The sequence below is a fragment of the Montipora foliosa genome, unplaced genomic scaffold (assembly GCF_036669935.1).
Source record: "Montipora foliosa isolate CH-2021 unplaced genomic scaffold, ASM3666993v2 scaffold_48, whole genome shotgun sequence".
In the NCBI taxonomy this organism is placed as follows: domain Eukaryota; kingdom Metazoa; phylum Cnidaria; class Anthozoa; order Scleractinia; family Acroporidae; genus Montipora; species Montipora foliosa.
Genome location: NW_027179789.1, coordinates 12,535 through 38,593, shown reverse-complemented (window position 1 = coordinate 38,593; position 26,059 = coordinate 12,535). Strand labels below are relative to the sequence as shown.

The 26,059-nt window shown below is 50.2% G+C and overlaps 12 non-coding genes and 2 pseudogenes across 12 annotated transcripts; 11 read left to right on the top strand and 3 right to left on the bottom strand.

Annotated features, from left to right (window-relative positions):
• The first annotated feature begins 267 nt into the window (after positions 1–267).
• On the top strand, positions 268–478 carry LOC137989916 (U2 spliceosomal RNA; annotated as a pseudogene).
• A 195-nt stretch (positions 479–673) lies between these two features.
• LOC137989884 (U1 spliceosomal RNA) lies at positions 674–837 on the top strand. Its single transcript, XR_011121055.1, has one exon. It is a non-coding gene; the product is annotated as a U1 spliceosomal RNA (small nuclear RNA).
• A 5,381-nt stretch (positions 838–6,218) lies between these two features.
• Positions 6,219–6,390, top strand: LOC137989910 (U2 spliceosomal RNA; annotated as a pseudogene).
• A 194-nt stretch (positions 6,391–6,584) lies between these two features.
• On the top strand, positions 6,585–6,748 carry LOC137989883 (U1 spliceosomal RNA). The gene has a single exon (XR_011121054.1). It is a non-coding gene; the product is annotated as a U1 spliceosomal RNA (small nuclear RNA).
• A 976-nt stretch (positions 6,749–7,724) lies between these two features.
• LOC137989903 (5S ribosomal RNA) lies at positions 7,725–7,843 on the bottom strand. Its single transcript, XR_011121073.1, has one exon. It is a non-coding gene; the product is annotated as a 5S ribosomal RNA (ribosomal RNA).
• A 268-nt stretch (positions 7,844–8,111) lies between these two features.
• On the top strand, positions 8,112–8,303 carry LOC137989899 (U2 spliceosomal RNA). The gene has a single exon (XR_011121069.1). It is a non-coding gene; the product is annotated as a U2 spliceosomal RNA (small nuclear RNA).
• Positions 8,304–13,941: 5,638 nt separating this feature from the next.
• On the top strand, positions 13,942–14,132 carry LOC137989913 (U2 spliceosomal RNA). Its single transcript, XR_011121080.1, has one exon. It is a non-coding gene; the product is annotated as a U2 spliceosomal RNA (small nuclear RNA).
• A 194-nt stretch (positions 14,133–14,326) lies between these two features.
• LOC137989882 (U1 spliceosomal RNA) lies at positions 14,327–14,490 on the top strand. The gene has a single exon (XR_011121053.1). It is a non-coding gene; the product is annotated as a U1 spliceosomal RNA (small nuclear RNA).
• Positions 14,491–15,465: 975 nt separating this feature from the next.
• Positions 15,466–15,584, bottom strand: LOC137989892 (5S ribosomal RNA). The gene has a single exon (XR_011121062.1). It is a non-coding gene; the product is annotated as a 5S ribosomal RNA (ribosomal RNA).
• Positions 15,585–15,852: 268 nt separating this feature from the next.
• LOC137989898 (U2 spliceosomal RNA) lies at positions 15,853–16,044 on the top strand. The gene has a single exon (XR_011121068.1). It is a non-coding gene; the product is annotated as a U2 spliceosomal RNA (small nuclear RNA).
• Positions 16,045–21,682: 5,638 nt separating this feature from the next.
• Positions 21,683–21,873, top strand: LOC137989912 (U2 spliceosomal RNA). Its single transcript, XR_011121079.1, has one exon. It is a non-coding gene; the product is annotated as a U2 spliceosomal RNA (small nuclear RNA).
• A 194-nt stretch (positions 21,874–22,067) lies between these two features.
• Positions 22,068–22,231, top strand: LOC137989881 (U1 spliceosomal RNA). The gene has a single exon (XR_011121052.1). It is a non-coding gene; the product is annotated as a U1 spliceosomal RNA (small nuclear RNA).
• A 974-nt stretch (positions 22,232–23,205) lies between these two features.
• Positions 23,206–23,324, bottom strand: LOC137989880 (5S ribosomal RNA). The gene has a single exon (XR_011121051.1). It is a non-coding gene; the product is annotated as a 5S ribosomal RNA (ribosomal RNA).
• Positions 23,325–23,592: 268 nt separating this feature from the next.
• On the top strand, positions 23,593–23,784 carry LOC137989897 (U2 spliceosomal RNA). The gene has a single exon (XR_011121067.1). It is a non-coding gene; the product is annotated as a U2 spliceosomal RNA (small nuclear RNA).
• The last annotated feature ends 2,275 nt before the right edge of the window (positions 23,785–26,059 follow it).

The following is a 26,059-nucleotide window of genomic DNA, read 5'->3' as shown; positions in this document are numbered from 1 at the left end:
TTAACACTTGCAAGTTTTTCGTTTGGCTACAGAGGAATGACTATCGTTTTCGCTCTAGTCGCCCCAGCGCGCTCCAGCTCATAGCCTCTATCAAAGCCAGGTTGGCATTCTATCTCCCGTTGTTTGCCAAACGCTTTTCTTCTGCAAGACGGCGCCGTTTTTTCCTGCGTCAATGGGCTGCCGATGGACTGCTCGGCTCTTTCAACGACTCATGCTTTACGGTCTCTTTCCCCTGATCCCGCCTGTACTTTTAATCATAGTTTTTTAATCTCATCATGGTCTGAAGTGTAAATCGAGCGAGGTATCTCAGTTCGTGTCGTCTCTATGTTTTTTGTATATTGCAGTCTTACCTGTGCTGCTCATCGAGCAGCTCATATATTAAACTGATTTTTGGAACTGGGCCGTGGAAAAGAGGCTTGCCTCGTCCGGCCACGGGTTGCCTCGGTATAGCACTACCTCCGAGCGTGGCCCACTTCCCTCTGGGGAAGAAATAATCAAGTGAAAGCAGAACAAATGACCAAGCAACCAACCTTCACATTCTCTTCTCTTTTCTAGGTAGCATAGCAGCGAGTGGACAGCACGACACGACAGGAACGAGGAGCACGTGACCCCCATTACCACATGGTATGCGCAGACAAGTTGCGTTTTGCGGTTCCGGAGAGGTTGAAAAGGCATACTTACCTGACGCGGGAGGCACTGTGATCAGGGAGGCAGTCCTCTCAAGGTGAGGCTCTTTCATTGCACTTCGATTGGGTTGACCCTTGCGATTACCCCAAATGTGGGTAACTCGAGCGTATAATTTCTGGTAGTGGGGACCTGCGTTCGCGCTAGTCCCCGCACCAAACCCCGGTGGCAAAGTGGGCTAATGGGAAGGTTTGTTGGTAACGTTTCAGGCAGGGCAGGGAAGGAGATGCGGTGGCGGTGTAAGGACTAAGGAAGGTGAGTTGTATTTGTGAATTCCACTGCTGAAATTGTAGGTGAATGTTCCGTACTTGGTGCACTGCAAAACTGTGATTTTATTTCTTTCATTCTTGGCCGTAGAGAGAGCGAGAGGACGTGTTTATTTCAGCCGCATCGATTTCCATCGATAGACGAGTGAGACAAGAAATTGCCAGCGTGTCGAGCTCTTTTCCTCGTGCATCGTTTCGAAAACGTAAGTGGATGTGTGTTTGTACTGCTCAATCGCGATAGATTTCTTTTGCGTTGTGTTATGTTGCGTTCTGGAGAGCCCGTTTGCATTGCGTAACTGAGGACCCGCCAGATCAGTTGGCGTTACATTTCTGTGGCCAAAAAAAGAAAAACACTTTTGTGGTTTCTCTATGTTATCACCGTTAAATTGGATTTGTTGTTATCTCACCATAAAAACGGGTAGTTAATCATTTCCAATATGGTCGGTATAGTTGTGTTCCTTATCGGCCCTTTGTAATACGTGACTGTCCCCCCCCCGTGTTGAGCAGGGGAAACAGCTAAAGAACCTTTGAAAAGTGCGCTTGACGTCCCCCACGTTAAAAGTCACGTTTTTTTTGTCCGCCCGCGCCACGGATCAATTGTTTGTAACAAGTTTGGGTCGTTGGTAGCCTTTTCGGTTTGGTTATGCAATATCATCCATCCGGGCTAGGTTTTTACTTCCATCTAAATGCATAACAGTGGCATTGGCAATTTTTTTGACTTGTCCCCCGTAATCCCCCTGTTTCCTTTTTTGTGCCCTCCACACGGAAAAGAGTAAACGGTTTTTGTTCATGTCATAAACGGGTTTTTTGGGGATTGATAAGATCCTCGCGCCGGCTCCACGCGCCCTCCCGTTGGGAAAGACCAAGTTTTCCACTTTTCTCGGTTTGTGAACTATTTGTGTTTTTTTGTTGTAAATGTCCCTCATCGTTTTTTGACATATCCGTTGGCCAAATGTTTTTTGTGTTTTGCCCAAAAAACCTGGTTTGGGAATGTTTCTTTCTATTTAAGGGAAAACTGAAGATTGTTTTTGAGATAATCAAGTGTACCACGAAGGAAAAAGGGAAAGCCTACACCACGGGGTTATTCCCAGGCGGATCTCCCGCATCCAAGTAAACTCAATAAGCCCCGCCCCCCGAACAGGGCTTTAAACTTCGTTGGGATCGGAGACGAAGAACCGGTGTTTTTCCCTGTGGGTAAATGGTCCCCCCCCGTAAAGACAAGTAATTTCCGCCGTGAAAATTAACTTTTGTTTAAAGGGCAAAAATAAACACCCCGAGGTTCAGGAGCAAGCCACCAATGTGCATTTGTCCCACTCTTGCCCGTCCAACGCAAGTGCCATTCAAATGCCTGGTTCCCCCCCGCCTGCCGGGTCACTGTACAAGGGCGATCGTTGTGTGCGCCTCGCTTTCAGGTTGGCTTTGGGCATTCCTTCCTTGGCACGGATTGTAATCGGACCACCATATCTCGTGGCCATGAGACTGGGAGCACCTTGTCCGCTGTGAGCATTTACGGGCATCGACGAAGGTGGCTAAGAAGAGTGGAGCTGCGCCCTCTTCTACTAAATCGAAGACTCGTGCTTCAGCTGATACTGTCAAGTCTGCGAAGCACGAAGGTTTGCCTGATGTGTCGGTTTCCCTCCCCCAACGCAAAGCACGTACATAGTTATTCTTTTACTGTACTCCATTATGGCTCTGTCAGTTGTCTCAGTTAATGTCAACGGTCTGCGAGACCAGTCTAAGCGAGCTGGGTTTGTACAGTGGCTTCATTCCTTGCCTGTTGTTCCTGATGTAGTGTGCCTCCAAGAGGCCCACTGCATCTCCCTCAGTGAGTGTCAGTCCTGGTTCCAGTCATCTGGTCTTTCCGTTGTGGCGTCTCCCGGCTCTAATAAGTCTTGTGGTTGTATTGTTTTGTTTCGTCCAGTGTTGTCCCTTGTTAAATCTTCCTCTGATAGTTGTGGTCGGTTTTTTGTTATGTGAGTTTTCTTTGCGTGGCGCTGTGTTCAGGGTTGCTTGCATTTATGCTCCCAATCGCAACCCTGATCGTGATGCCTTCCTGGACGAGGTCTCTTCCCGATTAGACCCTTCAGTTCCCACCCTCCTCGCCGGCGATTTTAATACCGTCTTTGATCGCGCTGCTGACCGTGTGTGGGGCTCCGTGGTCGGTGATACCTCGCGTGAGAGTGTTGTTGCCCTTTGGTCGTCTTTTTGACGATGTCTGTTGTATTGATATTTGGAGATACCTCCATCCGTCTTCCTCCGCCTTTACCTGGACTAAGGCGGATGGCTCTATCTCCTCCCGTATAGATCTAATTGGGTGTCCTTATGTCTGGGTTGCGTCTGTCTCTGTTTGTGAAATTCTTCCGTGTCCGTTTTCAGACCATTGTGCTGTGTCCTGCTCTCTCACTGTTCCTGACGTTATTCCTCCTGGTCCGGGGCTTTGGAAGCTTAATACCTCAGTCCTGGAGGAGGAGGAGTACTGTCGCCTTATTTCTGACTTTTGGGCCGATTGGAAGGACTGTAAGCTCTGTTTTTCCTCTCTTTCCAAGTGGTGGGATTCCGGTAAAGCAAAGATCAAGGGCATTACGGTATCTTACTGTGTGCGCCGGTCGCAGAAAGATTCTTGGTCACGTGATTTGTTGGCTAGGTTGGCGGCACACCTCAAGGCACGGCTTGATGCTGGTTGCCTGTCTGTTTTAGGTGTTTATCGATCCACCCTTGAACAGCTTTCCGCCTATGACATCAGGGCTGCTCAAGGTGCCCAAGTACGGTCACGTGTCCGATGGGTTGAGGAGGGCGAGGTCTCATCGGCGTACTTTTTTCGTTTAGAGAAGAAACGGTCTGCTGACCGGTGGGTTTCTGCGCTTCGGAACCCTGATGGGTCCATTGTTTCAACACCTTCTGATCTGTGTTCTTCGTTTGCCACTTTCTACTCCTCTCTTTTTACTGCCTGTCCTACGGATTCCGCTGCTCAAGATTTTCTCCTCAGTAATGTGTCCTTGGTCCTTTCATCTGCCCAAGCTGATCTTTGTGAGGGCTTTCTGACTCTTGGGGAGTGTCATCGTGCCCTTGTTGGCATGGCTCGTCGTAAAGCCCCGGGGTCGATGGCCTCCCCATGGAGTTTTACTTGAAATTCTGGGACGTTCTTGGGTCTGATTTAGTGGAGGTCTTGAATTCGTGTTATCTGTCTGGTTCTATGTCTTTGTCTCAACGGCGGGGTCTCATATCCTTAATCTTTAAGAAGGGAGATCGGTTGGACGCTCGTAACTGGCGCCCCATCTCCCTTCTTAACGTCGACTATAAGCTTGCTTCTCGTGTTATTGCTGGGCGCCTTCTCAAAGTTATCCATCTGGTTGTTAGTGAGGATCAGACCTGCGGTGTTCCTGGCAGGTTTTATTGGCGAGAATGTTGCTCTTTTGCGTGATGTGGTTGCCTTTGCCACGGAATCTGACATCCCGGTTGCCGTTCTCTCCTTAGACCAGGAAAAGGCCTTTGATAGAGTGGGATTGGTCATTTATGTGTGCTACTCTGTCGAGGATGGGTTTTGGCCCATCTTTTGTCCGTTGGGTTGTTCTGTTCTATTCTGCTGTCCAAAGCTCTGTAGTTGTTAATGGTTATCTGTCTCGGTTTTTTCCTTTGTCTCGTGGCGTGCGTCAGGGCTGTCCTTTGTCTCCATTATTATATGTTCTAGTTTCTGAAGTGCTTGCTGTTAACATTCGTGCCAATCCACGTATCATTGGTCTTTCTGTCCCCGGGGCCCCGCGGGCCCTGTCTCCGATCTCGCAGTACGCCGATGACACCTCTCTCATCGTCACGTCTGATATTGCCATTGCTGCTATTTTTGAAGTTTATGCTCTTTTTGAAAGGGGTTCTGGTGCTAAGCTTAATCAGTCCAAATCCAAGGGATTGTGGCTCGGTTCGTGGTCTGGCAGGACTGACCCCCCTGTCACCCTGGACTGGACCTCGGCCAAGATCAAAGTGCTGGGCGTCTTTATTGGGCCTGGGAATTTGGAGGAAGTGAACTGGCGTCCTAGGATTGATGCCGTGGAGAATGTGCTGGCTTCTTGGAGGCAACGCTCCCTGTCCTACGGCGGGAGAGCTCTCGTCATCAACGCCTTGTCCCTTTCTAGGGTTTGGTACATTGCCTCCCTAATTCATGTCCCCCCTTGGGTTTCTTCCGAGCTTTGTAAATTGGTTTTTGGGTTTTTTTGGAAGGGCAAACGCGATCTGGTTTCTCGTGCTGTTGTTGTTCAGCCTACATCTGCTGGTGGTTTTTCTGTCATTGATCTTCGTCTTAAAGTTTCTGCGCTCCTTGTCCAGTGGGTTCGGCGTTTCACTGTTTCTCCGAGTAGTTGGGTCCATTTCTTTTCCTTTTGGTGTGATTCTCGTTTTGGTGTCCCTGCTCTTGATGTTCTGTCCCGTCCTGAGGCCTTTTCCTCCAAGTCCCTTCCCCCTTTTTACTCTGCTCTTCTGTCTGCTTGGCGTTTGGCTGGTGGTTCCTTTTCCCGTCGGCGTTCCTCCCTTGTCATTGCGTCTTTGTCTCCTCATCATGTTGCTGCTGTTTCCTCTATCTCTGCAAATTCTGTTTATTTGTTTTTTTGCTGTCTGAGGATCGTCCGATTCCCATTGTGTTGACAAGTTTTTCCCTTTGTATGGCTCACTCTACTGGCCTTCGACCTGGTCCCAATTGTTCTTCTTCAATCTTGACCGCCCAGTGATCGATCTCAACTGGAAGGTCGCCCATGGCGTGTTGTACACTGCCGATCGCCTTGTCGGTTTTGGGTACTCGGTCGACCCTTCTTGCTTTTGCCGTCTTGCCTCTGAATGTCCTTCTCACTTGTTTTTCTCCTGCCCTCTTGCTCATAGTGTGCTTTCATGGTTACAGTCTCTATTGTTTGGTTTTTCGTCTTCGTCCCCCTCTTTGGTTTGCCGTCACGTGCTGTTTGGTTTTGACCCGGCTGAGATCCGTCAAGTTCCTCGTGTTTTCATGTACATCCTAGGTGTCTGTAAGTATTTTATCTGGCTCGCTCGGAATGACTTTCGTTTCCGTAATGTGCCGCCTGGTGCCCTCGATGTCATCGCAAAGGTCCGCTCTCGTGTCAAGTTCAATCTACCTCTCCTTTTTAAGCGTTTTAAGTCCCCCCCGTCGTCTACGTTATTTTCATCGTCAGTGGGGTGCGTCTGGCATTATCGGCTCTGTTTGCAATGGTCGTTTTTCTCTGTCCCAGTTTTAGTCCTGTTATCGTCCCGGGCTGTTGCTTGTTTCACGGCGTACCTACCTTTGTAGGATGAGTCTTTCTGGCTGGCGACCTTGTCGGGCTGCTCATCGAGCAGCTCATATATTAAACTGATTTTTGGAACTGGGCCGTGGAAAAGAGGCTTGCCTCGTCCCGGCCACGGGTTGCCTCGGTATAGCACTACCTCCGAGCGTGGCCCACTTCCCTCTGGGGAAGAAATAATCAAGTGAAAGCAGAACAAATGACCAAGCAACCAACCTTCACATTCTCTTCTCTTTTCTAGGTAGCATAGCAGCGAGTGGACAGCACGACACGACAGGACGAGGAGCACGTGACCCCCATTACCACATGGTATGCGCAGACAAGTTGCGTTTTGCGGTTCCGGAGAGGTTGAAAAGGCATACTTACCTGACGCGGGAGGCACTGTGATCAGGGAGGCAGTCCTCTCAAGGTGAGGCTCTTTCATTGCACTTCGATTGGGTTGACCCTTGCGATTACCCCAAATGTGGGTAACTCGAGCGTATAATTTCTGGTAGTGGGGACCTGCGTTCGCGCTAGTCCCCGCACCAAACCCCGGTGGCAAAGTTGGCTAATGGGAAGGTTTGTTGGTAACGTTTCAGGCAGGGCAGGGAAGGAGATGCGGTGGCGGTGTAAGGACTAAGGAAGGTGAGTTGTATTTGTGAATTCCACTGCTGAAATTGTAGGTGAATGTTCCGTACTTGGTGCACTGCAAAACTGTGATTTTATTTCTTTCATTCTTGGCCGTAGAGAGAGCGAGAGGACGTGTTTATTTCAGCCGCATCGATTTCCATCGATAGACGAGTGAGACAAGAAAATGCCAGCGGGTCGAGCTCTTATCCTCGTGCATCGTTTCGAAAACGTAAGTGGATGTGTGTTTGTACTGCTCCATCGCGATAGATTTCTTTTGCGTTGTGTTATGTTGCGTTCTGGAGAGCCCGTTTTGCATTGAGTAACTGAGGACCCGCCAGATCAGTTGGCGTTACATTTCTGTGGCCAACACTTTGTGGTTTCTCTATGTTATCAGTTAATTGGATTGTTATCATAAAAAGTAAATCTTTCATGGTCAGGATAGTGTCTTATCGGCCCTTTGAATACGTACTGTCCGTGTTGAGCAGGGAACAGTAAGACTTTGAAGTGCGCTACGTCACGTAAGTCACGTTTTCGCAGGATCAATGTTGTAGTGTTGTAGCCTTCGTTGTATGCATATCATCCGGGCTAGGTTAACTTCCATCTAATGCATAACAGTGCATGCATTTTTTACTTGTCGTATCCTGTTCTTTGCTCACACGAAAAGATACGTTTCATGTCATAAACGTTGGATTGATAAGATCTCGCGCGCACGCGCTCCCTTGGGAATACAAGTTCCACTTTCTCGTGTGAACTATTTTGTTTTTGTTGTATGTCTCATCTTTGACATATCGTTGGCATGTTGTGTTCAAAAAACCTGGTTTGGAATGTTCTTTCATTAAAGGAAACTGAGATTTTTTGAGATAATCAAGTGTACAGAAGGAAAAAGGGAAGCCTACAACACGGGGTATTCCCAGGCGGTCTCCCATCCAAGTACTAACCCCGCCCGACAGGGCTTAACTTCGGTGATCGGACGAGAACCGGTGTTTTCCCTGTGGTATGGTCGTAGACAAGTAATTCGCCGTGAAAATTAACTTTGTTATAAGGGAAAATAAAAACGAGGTCAGAGCAAGCACAATGTGCATTTGTCCTCTTGCCGTCAACGCAAGTGCCATGCAATGCTGGTCCTGCTGCCCACTGTACAAGGGCGATCGTTGTGTGCGCCTCGCTTTCAGGTTGGCTTTGGGCATTCCTTCCTTGGCACGGATTGTAATCGGACCACCATATCTCGTGGCCATGAGACTGGGAGCACCTTGTCCGCTGTGAGCATTTACGGGCATCGGCTTCTCGGCCTTTTGGCTAAGATCAAGTGTAGTATCTGTTCTTATCAGCTTAATATCTGATACGCTGCTCATCGAGCAGCTCATATATTAAACTGATTTTTGGAACTGGGCCGTGGAAAAGAGGCTTGCCTCGTCCCGGCCACGGGTTGCCTCGGTATAGCACTACCTCCGAGCGTGGCCCACTTCCCTCTGGGGAAGAAATAATCAAGTGAAAGCAGAACAAATGACCAAGCAACCAACCTTCACATTTCTCTTCTCTTTTCTAGGTAGCATAGCAGCGAGTGGACAGCACGACACGACAGGACGAGGAGCACGTGACCCCCATTACCACATGGTATGCGCAGACAAGTTGCGTTTTTGCGGTTCCGGAGAGGTTGAAAAGGCATACTTACCTGACGCGGGTTTTTATTATCTGCCAGGTTCGTGCCTTTCCTTGTGGTACGCGTAAGTTCCGTATTGGAATTGGAGTGTGGGGACAAGCGTTTTTGGGATTTGTGGTAAGATTTTTGATTCCTGAGTTTTACTGGTGACCCTCCTGGGGACTTATGCTTGGCGTCCTGCCATAACCCAGGGTAGCCAGTCTTTCTGTTCCCTTCCTGGGAGCTTTGCTTTCCGGGGGGACTGTTTTTTCTCTTTTTCCCTTTTCATCATGCCTCTTGCGGCCTTTAAGAGGACAGTAGTCCTCGACCTTTCCGATGTTCCAACCTCTGTTCCCAGGGCGGAACTTGTTACAGCCATCAAGGGAAAGTTCACCCCCTTTGTGATTGACAGTATTCAGTTTGTTCCCGTAAAACTGGTTCAGATTACTTTCGCTGACCCAAAATGTAAAAATATTGTTGAAGGTTATGATTTTGTCACTTTAGCTGGTGCTAAGTGCAAAGTCATGTATGCTGGGCCTCGAGCTCAAAATGTTATGTTGTATCACTATCCCTTTGAGGAGAGTGATGATCGCCTCCGGCCCTACTTTTCCTCGTACGGGAAGGTGGAGACGATAAGGCACCAGCATTACCCGGGTGACCCTGCAATCTGCACTGGAGCCCGTATCATCAAAATGGTTCGTTCTGGCCGGATCCCTCGTAATCTGGACATTGCTGGATATAAATGTAAGGTGTGGTATGTGGGTCAGCCGGCCGAATGTGATATCTGTCGTGGGGAACACCTCACCAAAAACTGTGACTTGCGCGGGAAGTGCCGCAGGTGTCGGGAGCCTGGTCACATGGCCAGGGATTGCCCAACCCCCCCAATGCCTGGGGGAACCCACCATCTTCGCCTGCGACCCCCGCCCATCCGTCCGCTTCACTTGTTGTTGGTGCCACTCCCCCGGAGTCGCTGCCTCCCCTCCTGGATGTCAGTTCTGGTCCTGAGGACCTTCCCACTTCTCCTGCAAGCTCTGACCATGAGGACTCTGGGGACGAGGGGGTAACCCTTCGTCCTCCTGCCCCCACGCAACCTGGTATTTCAAGTTGGGGTTCCCACACCGACCTCAGGGACAATGAGTTATCCCCCCTGGTACTCCACCCATGGCCTCTCCTGCCACCAGTAAATGTTAAGGAGGGTGCGGCCCTCCCTAAAACGGTAATGGTGGGTCCTCGACGCGCGTGCAGGTGGCTGCCTCCCCCGCCGCTGCGTCTGATGGTTTGGCTGCGCCACAGAGTAATACAATGTTAACACTAGTAGTAACGTAGTTGGTGTAATGGACAATACTACTATAGTTAATGGAAAAGAAATGGAAATGGATAATAGTAATAATGTAGTTACTGGAAAAGAAATGACAAATAATGCTGTAGTTAATGGAAAAGAAATGGAAATGGATAATAGTAATAATGGAAAAGAAATGGATACGAATGATAATGAACTAGTTAATGAGACTGAATACAGTCAAAGTATATTTAGTGACGATGACCCTTTAACGGGCATCAATGTAACCCCTGTAAATACCCCACAGGTTCTATCTCTGTCTCCCGTAATGGTTAACGAGGTCGAGCTGACTGATTCACCAGTCACTAAGCGTGGACTTTCGGATGTTGAGGCTTCCTCTGATGATCAGGTCAAGTCTAAGAAGAAAGCGAAGAAACCTCTTCCTGGTTCTGCGGTCCCCGGCCGCTCGAAGTCTGGAAAGGGCAGGGAGTCTGGGAGGGCTGTTCATTCTGGCCTTCCCTCCTTGGCTCCCCCTGCCCCGGTTCGGAGCCGTCGCTCCTAGTTGTGCTGTCTCTCTCTTTCTTCTCAGTTATGGCTCTCTCTATCCTCTCCTTAAACACCAATGGTCTCAGGGACTCGTCCAAGCGCGCTGGTGTTCTGCACTGGTTACGTTCCTTTCCTCAGGTCCCTGACATTGTCTGCCTACAAGAGGGCCCACTGCTCTTCAGACAGTGAATGTCAGTCTGGTTTCGTTCATCTGGTTTTAATGCAGTTGCTTCTGTTGGCTCTGCACACTCTTGTGGTTGCATCATTTTATTCCGCCCCACGGTCACCCTTACGAGCTCTTGGTGTGACACCGCTGGGCGTGTTGTTTTTTGCCACTTTACCCATTCTGGGCACCCGTTTCGTATCTGCTGTCTCTACGCCCCCAATCGCAACCCAGCCCGTGACGACTTCCTGGACGACGTCTCGTCTTGGGTTGATCCCACCTATCCGACCTTCCTTGCCGGGGACTTTAACACTGTGTTCGACCGCGCCCTCGATCGTCGGGGCTCCAATGTCTCTGACACTTCCCGCGAAAGTACTGCTACCTTAAAACGTCTTTTTGACTCCTGCTGTTGTCTGGACATTTGGAGGCACCTGCATCCTTCCGATTCTGCCTTCTCTTGGACTCGCTCAGACGGCCTTATGGCCTCCCGTATTGATCTCATTGGTGCCCCGTACTCCTGTTACCATCAGTCTTGACTTGCGATATTATTCCTTGTCCGTTTTCGGATCACTGTGGTGTGGTGCTTTCTTGTAGTGTCCCAGACATTGCTGCTCCTGGGACAGTTTCTGGAAGCTCAACATTTCTGTCCTCAATGATGAGGACTATATCCAGCATATCACTAATTTTTGGTCCGTTTGGAGGCAGTCCATGCTGTCCTTCCCGTCACTAGCTAAGTGGTGGGATAAGGGCAAGAGCCAAATCAAAGGCCTCACAATTAAATATTGCGCTGAGCGCTCGAAAGAAAACATCGCAGTGTCGAGACCTCCTTGGCCGACTAGCTGGGCATCTTAAGAACCGTGTTGATGCCGGTTTCACCTCCTGTGTTGAGCCGTACCATTCTACCCTGTCTGCCCTTGCTGCCCTAGACCTCGAGGCAGCTCGGGGAGCCCAAGTCCGTGCTCGGGCCAATGGGTTGAGGAAGGTGAAACCTCCTCGGCCTTTTTCTTCCGTCTGGAAAAGAAGCGTGCCGCCGACCGACTTATTTCAGCACTTCGATGCGATGATGGCACAGTGGTCTCGAGTTCAAAGGACCTATGCCAGGCTTTTGCTTCCTTTTATTCTAACTTGTTTAGTGCCGAGCCTACTGACGGGGACGTGGCTCTTTCCCTGCTCGACGCCCTCACCTCCACCTTGTCCGCCGACCAGGCTCAACAGTGTGATGGTCCTCTCCAGTCGGAGGAGTGTTATACTGCTTTATGTGGGATGGCTCGAGGCAAGACCCCGGGCTTGGATGGCCTCCCTATGGAGTTTTATGTCAAATTCTGGCCGGTGCTCGGACAGGACCTCGTGCTCGTCCTGAACTCATGTTATGAGGCTGGCACTCTCAGCCTCTCTCAGCGTCGAGGCATCATTTCTCTCATCTTTAAGACGGGTGACCGGCTGAACCCTCGTAACTGGCGGCCAATTTCCCTCCTTAGTGTGGACTACAAGCTCGCTGCCCGCGTCATCGCTGGGCGTCTCCTGAAGGTTATTCATGCCGTGGTGGCTGAGGATCAAACCTGTGGTGTCCCCGGTCGTTATATTGGTGAGAACGTCGCTTATCTCCGAGACATGGTCCATTACGCCACGCAATCCGGGTCTCCTTGTGCCATCCTCTCGCTCGACCAAGAAAAAGCGTTTGATCGCGTTGATTGGTCCTTTCTGCATGCCACCCTCTGCAGAATGGGTTTCCAAACCTCCTTTCTGCGCTGGATCCGCCTTTTCTATAATGCTGTTCAGAGTGCTGTCATTGTTAACGGTCATGTCTCAAACTTTTTCAGTCTCACACGGGGGGTGCGTCAAGGCTGCCCCCTCGCACCTTTGCTGTATGTTATGGTCGCTGAGGTCTTGGCCGCCAATATTCGAGCAAATCCCGCCATTACTGGACCTTTGCTGCCTGGACTGCCCTCACCGCTCTCTCCAATTTCCCAGTACGCGGATGACACATCGCTCATCTTGTCCTCCGATGCCTCCATTAGGGCTGTTTTTGACACCTACACAAGGTATGAGCTTGGTTCTGGATCCAAGCTCAACCTGACAAAGTCTCGCGGCTTGTGGCTGGGGTCTTGGGCTGGCCGAACTGACCCCCCTGTCCCTCTCGACTGGACATCTTCTAAGCTTAAAATCCTCGGAGTCTTCATTGGCCCGCATGACATTGATGAACTAATTGGCGGCCTCGGATAGAGGCTGTGGAACGCGTCCTCTCCTCCTGGCGTCAGCGCTCCTTGTCTTTTCATGGCAAGGCTTTGGTCATCAATTGCCTGGCCCTCGCCAGGGTTTGGTATGTGGCATCCCTGGTCCACATGCCCCCCTGGGTACTTAAAGAACTTAACTCCCTTGTTTTCTCATTCTTCTGGAAAACCAAGCGGGAGCTCGTTGCACGTGCTGTGGTCGTTCAGCCCACATCGCTGGGAGGTTTCTCGGTGGTGGACATTAAGCTCAAGGTTTGGTCGCTTCTGGGTCAGTGGGTCAAACGGTCTACTTTGTCCTCGTCAAGCTGGTCCTCCTTTGTGTCGTACTGGTTTCAATCGTGTTTTGCTGCCTCCTCTCTTGATGTTTTCTCCCGTCCCGCTGCCTTCGACAGGTCCCTGTTACCGCCATTTTACTCCTCTTTGCTTTTGGCCTGGGAGTCGCTTGGTGGCTCTTTTTCCCCCTCCCGGGGAACTTTGGTTTTCGCATCCTCTGACCCTCACGTTGTCGCCTCCGTGGCTTTTTTTCTCTGCCAAAGTCGGTTACCAGTTTCTTTTATCCTGTTCCTCTGTCACACCGCACTGTGTAGTTAAGTTCTTTCCCTCCTTTGGGGACCTTTACTGGTATGATACGTGGCGCCAGTTCCACTTCTTTGATTTTGACCGCTTTGTTGTTGATTTCTCCTGGAAGGTAGCTCATGGTGTGATTTACACTGCTGAGCGTCTTCTCTCTTTTGGTTTATCTGTCTCCTCCGCTTGTTTTTGTGGTCCTGTCGTCGAGTCACTGTCGCATTTGCTCTTTGTGTGTCCCCTTGCTCAAAGTGTTGTTGGTTGGCTACAGTCCCTCCTTTTTCATTTCTCGCCTATGTGTCCTGTGCTTGAGCGTCGCCATTTACTTTTTGGTTTCAATTCCACTGAGCTTCACGCAGTGCCCAAAGTCTTCAGTTACCTGTTGTGTGCCTGTAAGTTTCACATCTGGCTGGCCCGCAATGACTACCGCTTTCGTTCTGTCAACCTGGGGCCCTCGCCGTCATTGAGGGAGCAAAGGCCCGTGTCAAGTTCCACCTCCCCTTGCTCTTCAAGCGTTTTTCAACCCGGAGACGTCGACGTTATTTTGCCCGCCAGTGGGGGGCGGATGGAGTCATCGCCTCTATGTTTCCAACAAGCTCGTTTTTCGCTTCGGGCCACCTGCTTAATTCACCCTCTGTACCACCTGATTTGCTTAGTTTTATTTCGCCTCTGTCGCCTAATACTGGTGACCAATGCCTCAGGCGTTGGATGAGTCTGTCGACTGGTGACCTTTGGTCTGCCATTCACGCTGCTCATCGAGCAGCTCATATATTAAACTGATTTTTGGAACTGGGCCGTGGAAAAGAGGCTTGCCTCGTCCCGGCCACGGGTTGCCTCGGTATAGCACTACCTCCGAGCGTGGCCCACTTCCCTCTGGGGAAGAAATAATCAAGTGAAAGCAGAACAAATGACCAAGCAACCAACCTTCACATTCTCTTCTCTTTTCTAGGTAGCATAGCAGCGAGTGGACAGCACGACACGACAGGACGAGGAGCACGTGACCCCCATTACCACATGGTATGCGCAGACAAGTTGCGTTTTGCGGTTCCGGAGAGGTTGAAAAGGCATACTTACCTGACGCGGGAGGCACTGTGATCAGGGAGGCAGTCCTCTCAAGGTGAGGCTCTTTCATTGCACTTCGATTGGGTTGACCCTTGCGATTACCCCAAATGTGGGTAACTCGAGCGTATAATTTCTGGTAGTGGGGACCTGCGTTCGCGCTAGTCCCCGCACCAAACCCCGGTGGCAAAGTTGGCTAATGGGAAGGTTTGTTGGTAACGTTTCAGGCAGGGCAGGGAAGGAGATGCGGTGGCGGTGTAAGGACTAAGGAAGGTGAGTTGTATTTGTGAATTCCACTGCTGAAATTGTAGGTGAATGTTCCGTACTTGGTGCACTGCAAAACTGTGATTTTATTTCTTTCATTCTTGGCCGTAGAGAGAGCGAGAGGACGTGTTTATTTCAGCCGCATCGATTTCCATCGATAGACGAGTGAGACAAGAAAATGCCAGCGGGTCGAGCTCTTATCCTCGTGCATCGTTTCGAAAACGTAAGTGGATGTGTGTTTGTACTGCTCCATCGCGATAGATTTCTTTTGCGTTGTGTTATGTTGCGTTCTGGAGAGCCCGTTTTGCATTGAGTAACTGAGGACCCGCCAGATCAGTTGGCGTTACATTTCTGTGGCCAACACTTTGTGGTTTCTCTATGTTATCAGTTAATTGGATTGTTATCATAAAAAGTAAATCTTTCATGGTCAGGATAGTGTCTTATCGGCCCTTTGAATACGTACTGTCCGTGTTGAGCAGGGAACAGTAAGACTTTGAAGTGCGCTACGTCACGTAAGTCACGTTTTCGCAGGATCAATGTTGTAGTGTTGTAGCCTTCGTTGTATGCATATCATCCGGGCTAGGTTAACTTCCATCTAATGCATAACAGTGCATGCATTTTTACTTGTCGTATCCTGTTCTTTGCTCACACGAAAAGATACGTTTCATGTCATAAACGTTGGATTGATAAGATCTCGCGCGCACGCGCTCCCTTGGGAATACAAGTTCCACTTTCTCGTGTGAACTATTTTGTTTTTGTTGTATGTCTCATCTTTGACATATCGTTGGCATGTTGTGTTCAAAAAACCTGGTTTGGAATGTTCTTTCATTAAAGGAAACTGAGATTTTTTGAGATAATCAAGTGTACAGAAGGAAAAAGGGAAGCCTACAACACGGGGTATTCCCAGGCGGTCTCCCATCCAAGTACTAACCCCGCCCGACAGGGCTTAACTTCGGTGATCGGACGAGAACCGGTGTTTTCCCTGTGGTATGGTCGTAGACAAGTAATTCGCCGTGAAAATTAACTTTGTTATAAGGGAAAATAAAAACGAGGTCAGAGCAAGCACAATGTGCATTTGTCCTCTTGCCGTCAACGCAAGTGCCATGCAATGCTGGTCCTGCTGCCCACTGTACAAGGGCGATCGTTGTGTGCGCCTCGCTTTCAGGTTGGCTTTGGGCATTCCTTCCTTGGCACGGATTGTAATCGGACCACCATATCTCGTGGCCATGAGACTGGGAGCACCTTGTCCGCTGTGAGCATTTACGGGCATCGGCTTCTCGGCCTTTTGGCTAAGATCAAGTGTAGTATCTGTTCTTATCAGCTTAATATCTGATACGCTGCTCATCGAGCAGCTCATATATTAAACTGATTTTTGGAACTGGGCCGTGGAAAAGAGGCTTGCCTCGTCCCGGCCACGGGTTGCCTCGGTATAGCACTACCTCCGAGCGTGGCCCACTTCCCTCTGGGGAAGAAATAATCAAGTGAAAGCAGAACAAATGACCAAGCAACCAACCTTCACATTTCTCTTCTCTTTTCTAGGTAGCATAGCAGCGAGTGGACAGCACGACACGACAGGACGAGGAGCACGTGACCCCCATTACCACATGGTATGCGCAGACAAGTTGCGTTTTTGCGGTTCCGGAGAGGTTGAAAAGGCATACTTACCTGACGCGGGTTTTTATTATCTGCCAGGTTCGTGCCTTTCCTTGTGGTACGCGTAAGTTCCGTATTGGAATTGGAGTGTGGGGACAAGCGTTTTTGGGATTTGTGGTAAGATTTTTGATTCCTGAGTTTTACTGGTGACCCTCCTGGGGACTTATGCTTGGCGTCCTGCCATAACCCAGGGTAGCCAGTCTTTCTGTTCCCTTCCTGGGAGCTTTGCTTTCCGGGGGGACTGTTTTTTCTCTTTTTCCCTTTTCATCATGCCTCTTGCGGCCTTTAAGAGGACAGTAGTCCTCGACCTTTCCGATGTTCCAACCTCTGTTCCCAGGGCGGAACTTGTTACAGCCATCAAGGGAAAGTTCACCCCCTTTGTGATTGACAGTATTCAGTTTGTTCCCGTAAAACTGGTTCAGATTACTTTCGCTGACCCAAAATGTAAAAATATTGTTGAAGGTTATGATTTTGTCACTTTAGCTGGTGCTAAGTGCAAAGTCATGTATGCTGGGCCTCGAGCTCAAAATGTTATGTTGTATCACTATCCCTTTGAGGAGAGTGATGATCGCCTCCGGCCCTACTTTTCCTCGTACGGGAAGGTGGAGACGATAAGGCACCAGCATTACCCGGGTGACCCTGCAATCTGCACTGGAGCCCGTATCATCAAAATGGTTCGTTCTGGCCGGATCCCTCGTAATCTGGACATTGCTGGATATAAATGTAAGGTGTGGTATGTGGGTCAGCCGGCCGAATGTGATATCTGTCGTGGGGAACACCTCACCAAAAACTGTGACTTGCGCGGGAAGTGCCGCAGGTGTCGGGAGCCTGGTCACATGGCCAGGGATTGCCCAACCCCCCCAATGCCTGGGGGAACCCACCATCTTCGCCTGCGACCCCCGCCCATCCGTCCGCTTCACTTGTTGTTGGTGCCACTCCCCCGGAGTCGCTGCCTCCCCTCCTGGATGTCAGTTCTGGTCCTGAGGACCTTCCCACTTCTCCTGCAAGCTCTGACCATGAGGACTCTGGGGACGAGGGGGTAACCCTTCGTCCTCCTGCCCCCACGCAACCTGGTATTTCAAGTTGGGGTTCCCACACCGACCTCAGGGACAATGAGTTATCCCCCCTGGTACTCCACCCATGGCCTCTCCTGCCACCAGTAAATGTTAAGGAGGGTGCGGCCCTCCCTAAAACGGTAATGGTGGGTCCTCGACGCGCGTGCAGGTGGCTGCCTCCCCCGCCGCTGCGTCTGATGGTTTGGCTGCGCCACAGAGTAATACAATGTTAACACTAGTAGTAACGTAGTTGGTGTAATGGACAATACTACTATAGTTAATGGAAAAGAAATGGAAATGGATAATAGTAATAATGTAGTTACTGGAAAAGAAATGACAAATAATGCTGTAGTTAATGGAAAAGAAATGGAAATGGATAATAGTAATAATGGAAAAGAAATGGATACGAATGATAATGAACTAGTTAATGAGACTGAATACAGTCAAAGTATATTTAGTGACGATGACCCTTTAACGGGCATCAATGTAACCCCTGTAAATACCCCACAGGTTCTATCTCTGTCTCCCGTAATGGTTAACGAGGTCGAGCTGACTGATTCACCAGTCACTAAGCGTGGACTTTCGGATGTTGAGGCTTCCTCTGATGATCAGGTCAAGTCTAAGAAGAAAGCGAAGAAACCTCTTCCTGGTTCTGCGGTCCCCGGCCGCTCGAAGTCTGGAAAGGGCAGGGAGTCTGGGAGGGCTGTTCATTCTGGCCTTCCCTCCTTGGCTCCCCCTGCCCCGGTTCGGAGCCGTCGCTCCTAGTTGTGCTGTCTCTCTCTTTCTTCTCAGTTATGGCTCTCTCTATCCTCTCCTTAAACACCAATGGTCTCAGGGACTCGTCCAAGCGCGCTGGTGTTCTGCACTGGTTACGTTCCTTTCCTCAGGTCCCTGACATTGTCTGCCTACAAGAGGGCCCACTGCTCTTCAGACAGTGAATGTCAGTCTGGTTTCGTTCATCTGGTTTTAATGCAGTTGCTTCTGTTGGCTCTGCACACTCTTGTGGTTGCATCATTTTATTCCGCCCCACGGTCACCCTTACGAGCTCTTGGTGTGACACCGCTGGGCGTGTTGTTTTTTGCCACTTTACCCATTCTGGGCACCCGTTTCGTATCTGCTGTCTCTACGCCCCCAATCGCAACCCAGCCCGTGACGACTTCCTGGACGACGTCTCGTCTTGGGTTGATCCCACCTATCCGACCTTCCTTGCCGGGGACTTTAACACTGTGTTCGACCGCGCCCTCGATCGTCGGGGCTCCAATGTCTCTGACACTTCCCGCGAAAGTACTGCTACCTTAAAACGTCTTTTTGACTCCTGCTGTTGTCTGGACATTTGGAGGCACCTGCATCCTTCCGATTCTGCCTTCTCTTGGACTCGCTCAGACGGCCTTATGGCCTCCCGTATTGATCTCATTGGTGCCCCGTACTCCTGTTACCATCAGTCTTGACTTGCGATATTATTCCTTGTCCGTTTTCGGATCACTGTGGTGTGGTGCTTTCTTGTAGTGTCCCAGACATTGCTGCTCCTGGGACAGTTTCTGGAAGCTCAACATTTCTGTCCTCAATGATGAGGACTATATCCAGCATATCACTAATTTTTGGTCCGTTTGGAGGCAGTCCATGCTGTCCTTCCCGTCACTAGCTAAGTGGTGGGATAAGGGCAAGAGCCAAATCAAAGGCCTCACAATTAAATATTGCGCTGAGCGCTCGAAAGAAAACATCGCAGTGTCGAGACCTCCTTGGCCGACTAGCTGGGCATCTTAAGAACCGTGTTGATGCCGGTTTCACCTCCTGTGTTGAGCCGTACCATTCTACCCTGTCTGCCCTTGCTGCCCTAGACCTCGAGGCAGCTCGGGGAGCCCAAGTCCGTGCTCGGGCCAATGGGTTGAGGAAGGTGAAACCTCCTCGGCCTTTTTCTTCCGTCTGGAAAAGAAGCGTGCCGCCGACCGACTTATTTCAGCACTTCGATGCGATGATGGCACAGTGGTCTCGAGTTCAAAGGACCTATGCCAGGCTTTTGCTTCCTTTTATTCTAACTTGTTTAGTGCCGAGCCTACTGACGGGGACGTGGCTCTTTCCCTGCTCGACGCCCTCACCTCCACCTTGTCCGCCGACCAGGCTCAACAGTGTGATGGTCCTCTCCAGTCGGAGGAGTGTTATACTGCTTTATGTGGGATGGCTCGAGGCAAGACCCCGGGCTTGGATGGCCTCCCTATGGAGTTTTATGTCAAATTCTGGCCGGTGCTCGGACAGGACCTCGTGCTCGTCCTGAACTCATGTTATGAGGCTGGCACTCTCAGCCTCTCTCAGCGTCGAGGCATCATTTCTCTCATCTTTAAGACGGGTGACCGGCTGAACCCTCGTAACTGGCGGCCAATTTCCCTCCTTAGTGTGGACTACAAGCTCGCTGCCCGCGTCATCGCTGGGCGTCTCCTGAAGGTTATTCATGCCGTGGTGGCTGAGGATCAAACCTGTGGTGTCCCCGGTCGTTATATTGGTGAGAACGTCGCTTATCTCCGAGACATGGTCCATTACGCCACGCAATCCGGGTCTCCTTGTGCCATCCTCTCGCTCGACCAAGAAAAAGCGTTTGATCGCGTTGATTGGTCCTTTCTGCATGCCACCCTCTGCAGAATGGGTTTCCAAACCTCCTTTCTGCGCTGGATCCGCCTTTTCTATAATGCTGTTCAGAGTGCTGTCATTGTTAACGGTCATGTCTCAAACTTTTTCAGTCTCACACGGGGGGTGCGTCAAGGCTGCCCCCTCGCACCTTTGCTGTATGTTATGGTCGCTGAGGTCTTGGCCGCCAATATTCGAGCAAATCCCGCCATTACTGGACCTTTGCTGCCTGGACTGCCCTCACCGCTCTCTCCAATTTCCCAGTACGCGGATGACACATCGCTCATCTTGTCCTCCGATGCCTCCATTAGGGCTGTTTTTGACACCTACACAAGGTATGAGCTTGGTTCTGGATCCAAGCTCAACCTGACAAAGTCTCGCGGCTTGTGGCTGGGGTCTTGGGCTGGCCGAACTGACCCCCCTGTCCCTCTCGACTGGACATCTTCTAAGCTTAAAATCCTCGGAGTCTTCATTGGCCCGCATGACATTGATGAACTAATTGGCGGCCTCGGATAGAGGCTGTGGAACGCGTCCTCTCCTCCTGGCGTCAGCGCTCCTTGTCTTTTCATGGCAAGGCTTTGGTCATCAATTGCCTGGCCCTCGCCAGGGTTTGGTATGTGGCATCCCTGGTCCACATGCCCCCCTGGGTACTTAAAGAACTTAACTCCCTTGTTTTCTCATTCTTCTGGAAAACCAAGCGGGAGCTCGTTGCACGTGCTGTGGTCGTTCAGCCCACATCGCTGGGAGGTTTCTCGGTGGTGGACATTAAGCTCAAGGTTTGGTCGCTTCTGGGTCAGTGGGTCAAACGGTCTACTTTGTCCTCGTCAAGCTGGTCCTCCTTTGTGTCGTACTGGTTTCAATCGTGTTTTGCTGCCTCCTCTCTTGATGTTTTCTCCCGTCCCGCTGCCTTCGACAGGTCCCTGTTACCGCCATTTTACTCCTCTTTGCTTTTGGCCTGGGAGTCGCTTGGTGGCTCTTTTTCCCCCTCCCGGGGAACTTTGGTTTTCGCATCCTCTGACCCTCACGTTGTCGCCTCCGTGGCTTTTTTTCTCTGCCAAAGTCGGTTACCAGTTTCTTTTATCCTGTTCCTCTGTCACACCGCACTGTGTAGTTAAGTTCTTTCCCTCCTTTGGGGACCTTTACTGGTATGATACGTGGCGCCAGTTCCACTTCTTTGATTTTGACCGCTTTGTTGTTGATTTCTCCTGGAAGGTAGCTCATGGTGTGATTTACACTGCTGAGCGTCTTCTCTCTTTTGGTTTATCTGTCTCCTCCGCTTGTTTTTGTGGTCCTGTCGTCGAGTCACTGTCGCATTTGCTCTTTGTGTGTCCCCTTGCTCAAAGTGTTGTTGGTTGGCTACAGTCCCTCCTTTTTCATTTCTCGCCTATGTGTCCTGTGCTTGAGCGTCGCCATTTACTTTTTGGTTTCAATTCCACTGAGCTTCACGCAGTGCCCAAAGTCTTCAGTTACCTGTTGTGTGCCTGTAAGTTTCACATCTGGCTGGCCCGCAATGACTACCGCTTTCGTTCTGTCAACCTGGGGCCCTCGCCGTCATTGAGGGAGCAAAGGCCCGTGTCAAGTTCCACCTCCCCTTGCTCTTCAAGCGTTTTTCAACCCGGAGACGTCGACGTTATTTTGCCCGCCAGTGGGGGGCGGATGGAGTCATCGCCTCTATGTTTCCAACAAGCTCGTTTTTCGCTTCGGGCCACCTGCTTAATTCACCCTCTGTACCACCTGATTTGCTTAGTTTTATTTCGCCTCTGTCGCCTAATACTGGTGACCAATGCCTCAGGCGTTGGATGAGTCTGTCGACTGGTGACCTTTGGTCTGCCATTCACGCTGCTCATCGAGCAGCTCATATATTAAACTGATTTTTGGAACTGGGCCGTGGAAAAGAGGCTTGCCTCGTCCCGGCCACGGGTTGCCTCGGTATAGCACTACCTCCGAGCGTGGCCCACTTCCCTCTGGGGAAGAAATAATCAAGTGAAAGCAGAACAAATGACCAAGCAACCAACCTTCACATTCTCTTCTCTTTTCTAGGTAGCATAGCAGCGAGTGGACAGCACGACACGACAGGACGAGGAGCACGTGACCCCCATTACCACATGGTATGCGCAGACAAGTTGCGTTTTGCGGTTCCGGAGAGGTTGAAAAGGCATACTTACCTGACGCGGGAGGCACTGTGATCAGGGAGGCAGTCCTCTCAAGGTGAGGCTCTTTCATTGCACTTCGATTGGGTTGACCCTTGCGATTACCCCAAATGTGGGTAACTCGAGCGTATAATTTCTGGTAGTGGGGACCTGCGTTCGCGCTAGTCCCCGCACCAAACCCCGGTGGCAAAGTTGGCTAATGGGAAGGTTTGTTGGTAACGTTTCAGGCAGGGCAGGGAAGGAGATGCGGTGGCGGTGTAAGGACTAAGGAAGGTGAGTTGTATTTGTGAATTCCACTGCTGAAATTGTAGGTGAATGTTCCGTACTTGGTGCACTGCAAAACTGTGATTTTATTTCTTTCATTCTTGGCCGTAGAGAGAGCGAGAGGACGTGTTTATTTCAGCCGCATCGATTTCCATCGATAGACGAGTGAGACAAGAAAATGCCAGCGGGTCGAGCTCTTATCCTCGTGCATCGTTTCGAAAACGTAAGTGGATGTGTGTTTGTACTGCTCCATCGCGATAGATTTCTTTTGCGTTGTGTTATGTTGCGTTCTGGAGAGCCCGTTTTGCATTGAGTAACTGAGGACCCGCCAGATCAGTTGGCGTTACATTTCTGTGGCCAACACTTTGTGGTTTCTCTATGTTATCAGTTAATTGGATTGTTATCATAAAAAGTAAATCTTTCATGGTCAGGATAGTGTCTTATCGGCCCTTTGAATACGTACTGTCCGTGTTGAGCAGGGAACAGTAAGACTTTGAAGTGCGCTACGTCACGTAAGTCACGTTTTCGCAGGATCAATGTTGTAGTGTTGTAGCCTTCGTTGTATGCATATCATCCGGGCTAGGTTAACTTCCATCTAATGCATAACAGTGCATGCATTTTACTTGTCGTATCCTGTTCTTTGCTCACACGAAAAGATACGTTTCATGTCATAAACGTTGGATTGATAAGATCTCGCGCGCACGCGCTCCCTTGGGAATACAAGTTCCACTTTCTCGTGTGAACTATTTTGTTTTTGTTGTATGTCTCATCTTTGACATATCGTTGGCATGTTGTGTTCAAAAAACCTGGTTTGGAATGTTCTTTCATTAAAGGAAACTGAGATTTTTTGAGATAATCAAGTGTACAGAAGGAAAAAGGGAAGCCTACAACACGGGGTATTCCCAGGCGGTCTCCCATCCAAGTACTAACCCCGCCCGACAGGGCTTAACTTCGGTGATCGGACGAGAACCGGTGTTTTCCCTGTGGTATGGTCGTAGACAAGTAATTCGCCGTGAAAATTAACTTTGTTATAAGGGAAAATAAAAACGAGGTCAGAGCAAGCACAATGTGCATTTGTCCTCTTGCCGTCAACGCAAGTGCCATGCAATGCTGGTCCTGCTGCCCACTGTACAAGGGCGATCGTTGTGTGCGCCTCGCTTTCAGGTTGGCTTTGGGCATTCCTTCCTTGGCACGGATTGTAATCGGACCACCATATCTCGTGGCCATGAGACTGGGAGCACCTTGTCCGCTGTGAGCATTTACGGGCATCGGCTTCTCGGCCTTTTGGCTAAGATCAAGTGTAGTATCTGTTCTTATCAGCTTAATATCTGATACGCTGCTCATCGAGCAGCTCATATATTAAACTGATTTTTGGAACTGGGCCGTGGAAAAGAGGCTTGCCTCGTCCCGGCCACGGGTTGCCTCGGTATAGCACTACCTCCGAGCGTGGCCCACTTCCCTCTGGGGAAGAAATAATCAAGTGAAAGCAGAACAAATGACCAAGCAACCAACCTTCACATTTCTCTTCTCTTTTCTAGGTAGCATAGCAGCGAGTGGACAGCACGACACGACAGGACGAGGAGCACGTGACCCCCATTACCACATGGTATGCGCAGACAAGTTGCGTTTTTGCGGTTCCGGAGAGGTTGAAAAGGCATACTTACCTGACGCGGGTTTTTATTATCTGCCAGGTTCGTGCCTTTCCTTGTGGTACGCGTAAGTTCCGTATTGGAATTGGAGTGTGGGGACAAGCGTTTTTGGGATTTGTGGTAAGATTTTTGATTCCTGAGTTTTACTGGTGACCCTCCTGGGGACTTATGCTTGGCGTCCTGCCATAACCCAGGGTAGCCAGTCTTTCTGTTCCCTTCCTGGGAGCTTTGCTTTCCGGGGGGACTGTTTTTTCTCTTTTTCCCTTTTCATCATGCCTCTTGCGGCCTTTAAGAGGACAGTAGTCCTCGACCTTTCCGATGTTCCAACCTCTGTTCCCAGGGCGGAACTTGTTACAGCCATCAAGGGAAAGTTCACCCCCTTTGTGATTGACAGTATTCAGTTTGTTCCCGTAAAACTGGTTCAGATTACTTTCGCTGACCCAAAATGTAAAAATATTGTTGAAGGTTATGATTTTGTCACTTTAGCTGGTGCTAAGTGCAAAGTCATGTATGCTGGGCCTCGAGCTCAAAATGTTATGTTGTATCACTATCCCTTTGAGGAGAGTGATGATCGCCTCCGGCCCTACTTTTCCTCGTACGGGAAGGTGGAGACGATAAGGCACCAGCATTACCCGGGTGACCCTGCAATCTGCACTGGAGCCCGTATCATCAAAATGGTTCGTTCTGGCCGGATCCCTCGTAATCTGGACATTGCTGGATATAAATGTAAGGTGTGGTATGTGGGTCAGCCGGCCGAATGTGATATCTGTCGTGGGGAACACCTCACCAAAAACTGTGACTTGCGCGGGAAGTGCCGCAGGTGTCGGGAGCCTGGTCACATGGCCAGGGATTGCCCAACCCCCCCAATGCCTGGGGGAACCCACCATCTTCGCCTGCGACCCCCGCCCATCCGTCCGCTTCACTTGTTGTTGGTGCCACTCCCCCGGAGTCGCTGCCTCCCCTCCTGGATGTCAGTTCTGGTCCTGAGGACCTTCCCACTTCTCCTGCAAGCTCTGACCATGAGGACTCTGGGGACGAGGGGGTAACCCTTCGTCCTCCTGCCCCCACGCAACCTGGTATTTCAAGTTGGGGTTCCCACACCGACCTCAGGGACAATGAGTTATCCCCCCTGGTACTCCACCCATGGCCTCTCCTGCCACCAGTAAATGTTAAGGAGGGTGCGGCCCTCCCTAAAACGGTAATGGTGGGTCCTCGACGCGCGTGCAGGTGGCTGCCTCCCCCGCCGCTGCGTCTGATGGTTTGGCTGCGCCACAGAGTAATACAATGTTAACACTAGTAGTAACGTAGTTGGTGTAATGGACAATACTACTATAGTTAATGGAAAAGAAATGGAAATGGATAATAGTAATAATGTAGTTACTGGAAAAGAAATGACAAATAATGCTGTAGTTAATGGAAAAGAAATGGAAATGGATAATAGTAATAATGGAAAAGAAATGGATACGAATGATAATGAACTAGTTAATGAGACTGAATACAGTCAAAGTATATTTAGTGACGATGACCCTTTAACGGGCATCAATGTAACCCCTGTAAATACCCCACAGGTTCTATCTCTGTCTCCCGTAATGGTTAACGAGGTCGAGCTGACTGATTCACCAGTCACTAAGCGTGGACTTTCGGATGTTGAGGCTTCCTCTGATGATCAGGTCAAGTCTAAGAAGAAAGCGAAGAAACCTCTTCCTGGTTCTGCGGTCCCCGGCCGCTCGAAGTCTGGAAAGGGCAGGGAGTCTGGGAGGGCTGTTCATTCTGGCCTTCCCTCCTTGGCTCCCCCTGCCCCGGTTCGGAGCCGTCGCTCCTAGTTGTGCTGTCTCTCTCTTTCTTCTCAGTTATGGCTCTCTCTATCCTCTCCTTAAACACCAATGGTCTCAGGGACTCGTCCAAGCGCGCTGGTGTTCTGCACTGGTTACGTTCCTTTCCTCAGGTCCCTGACATTGTCTGCCTACAAGAGGGCCCACTGCTCTTCAGACAGTGAATGTCAGTCTGGTTTCGTTCATCTGGTTTTAATGCAGTTGCTTCTGTTGGCTCTGCACACTCTTGTGGTTGCATCATTTTATTCCGCCCC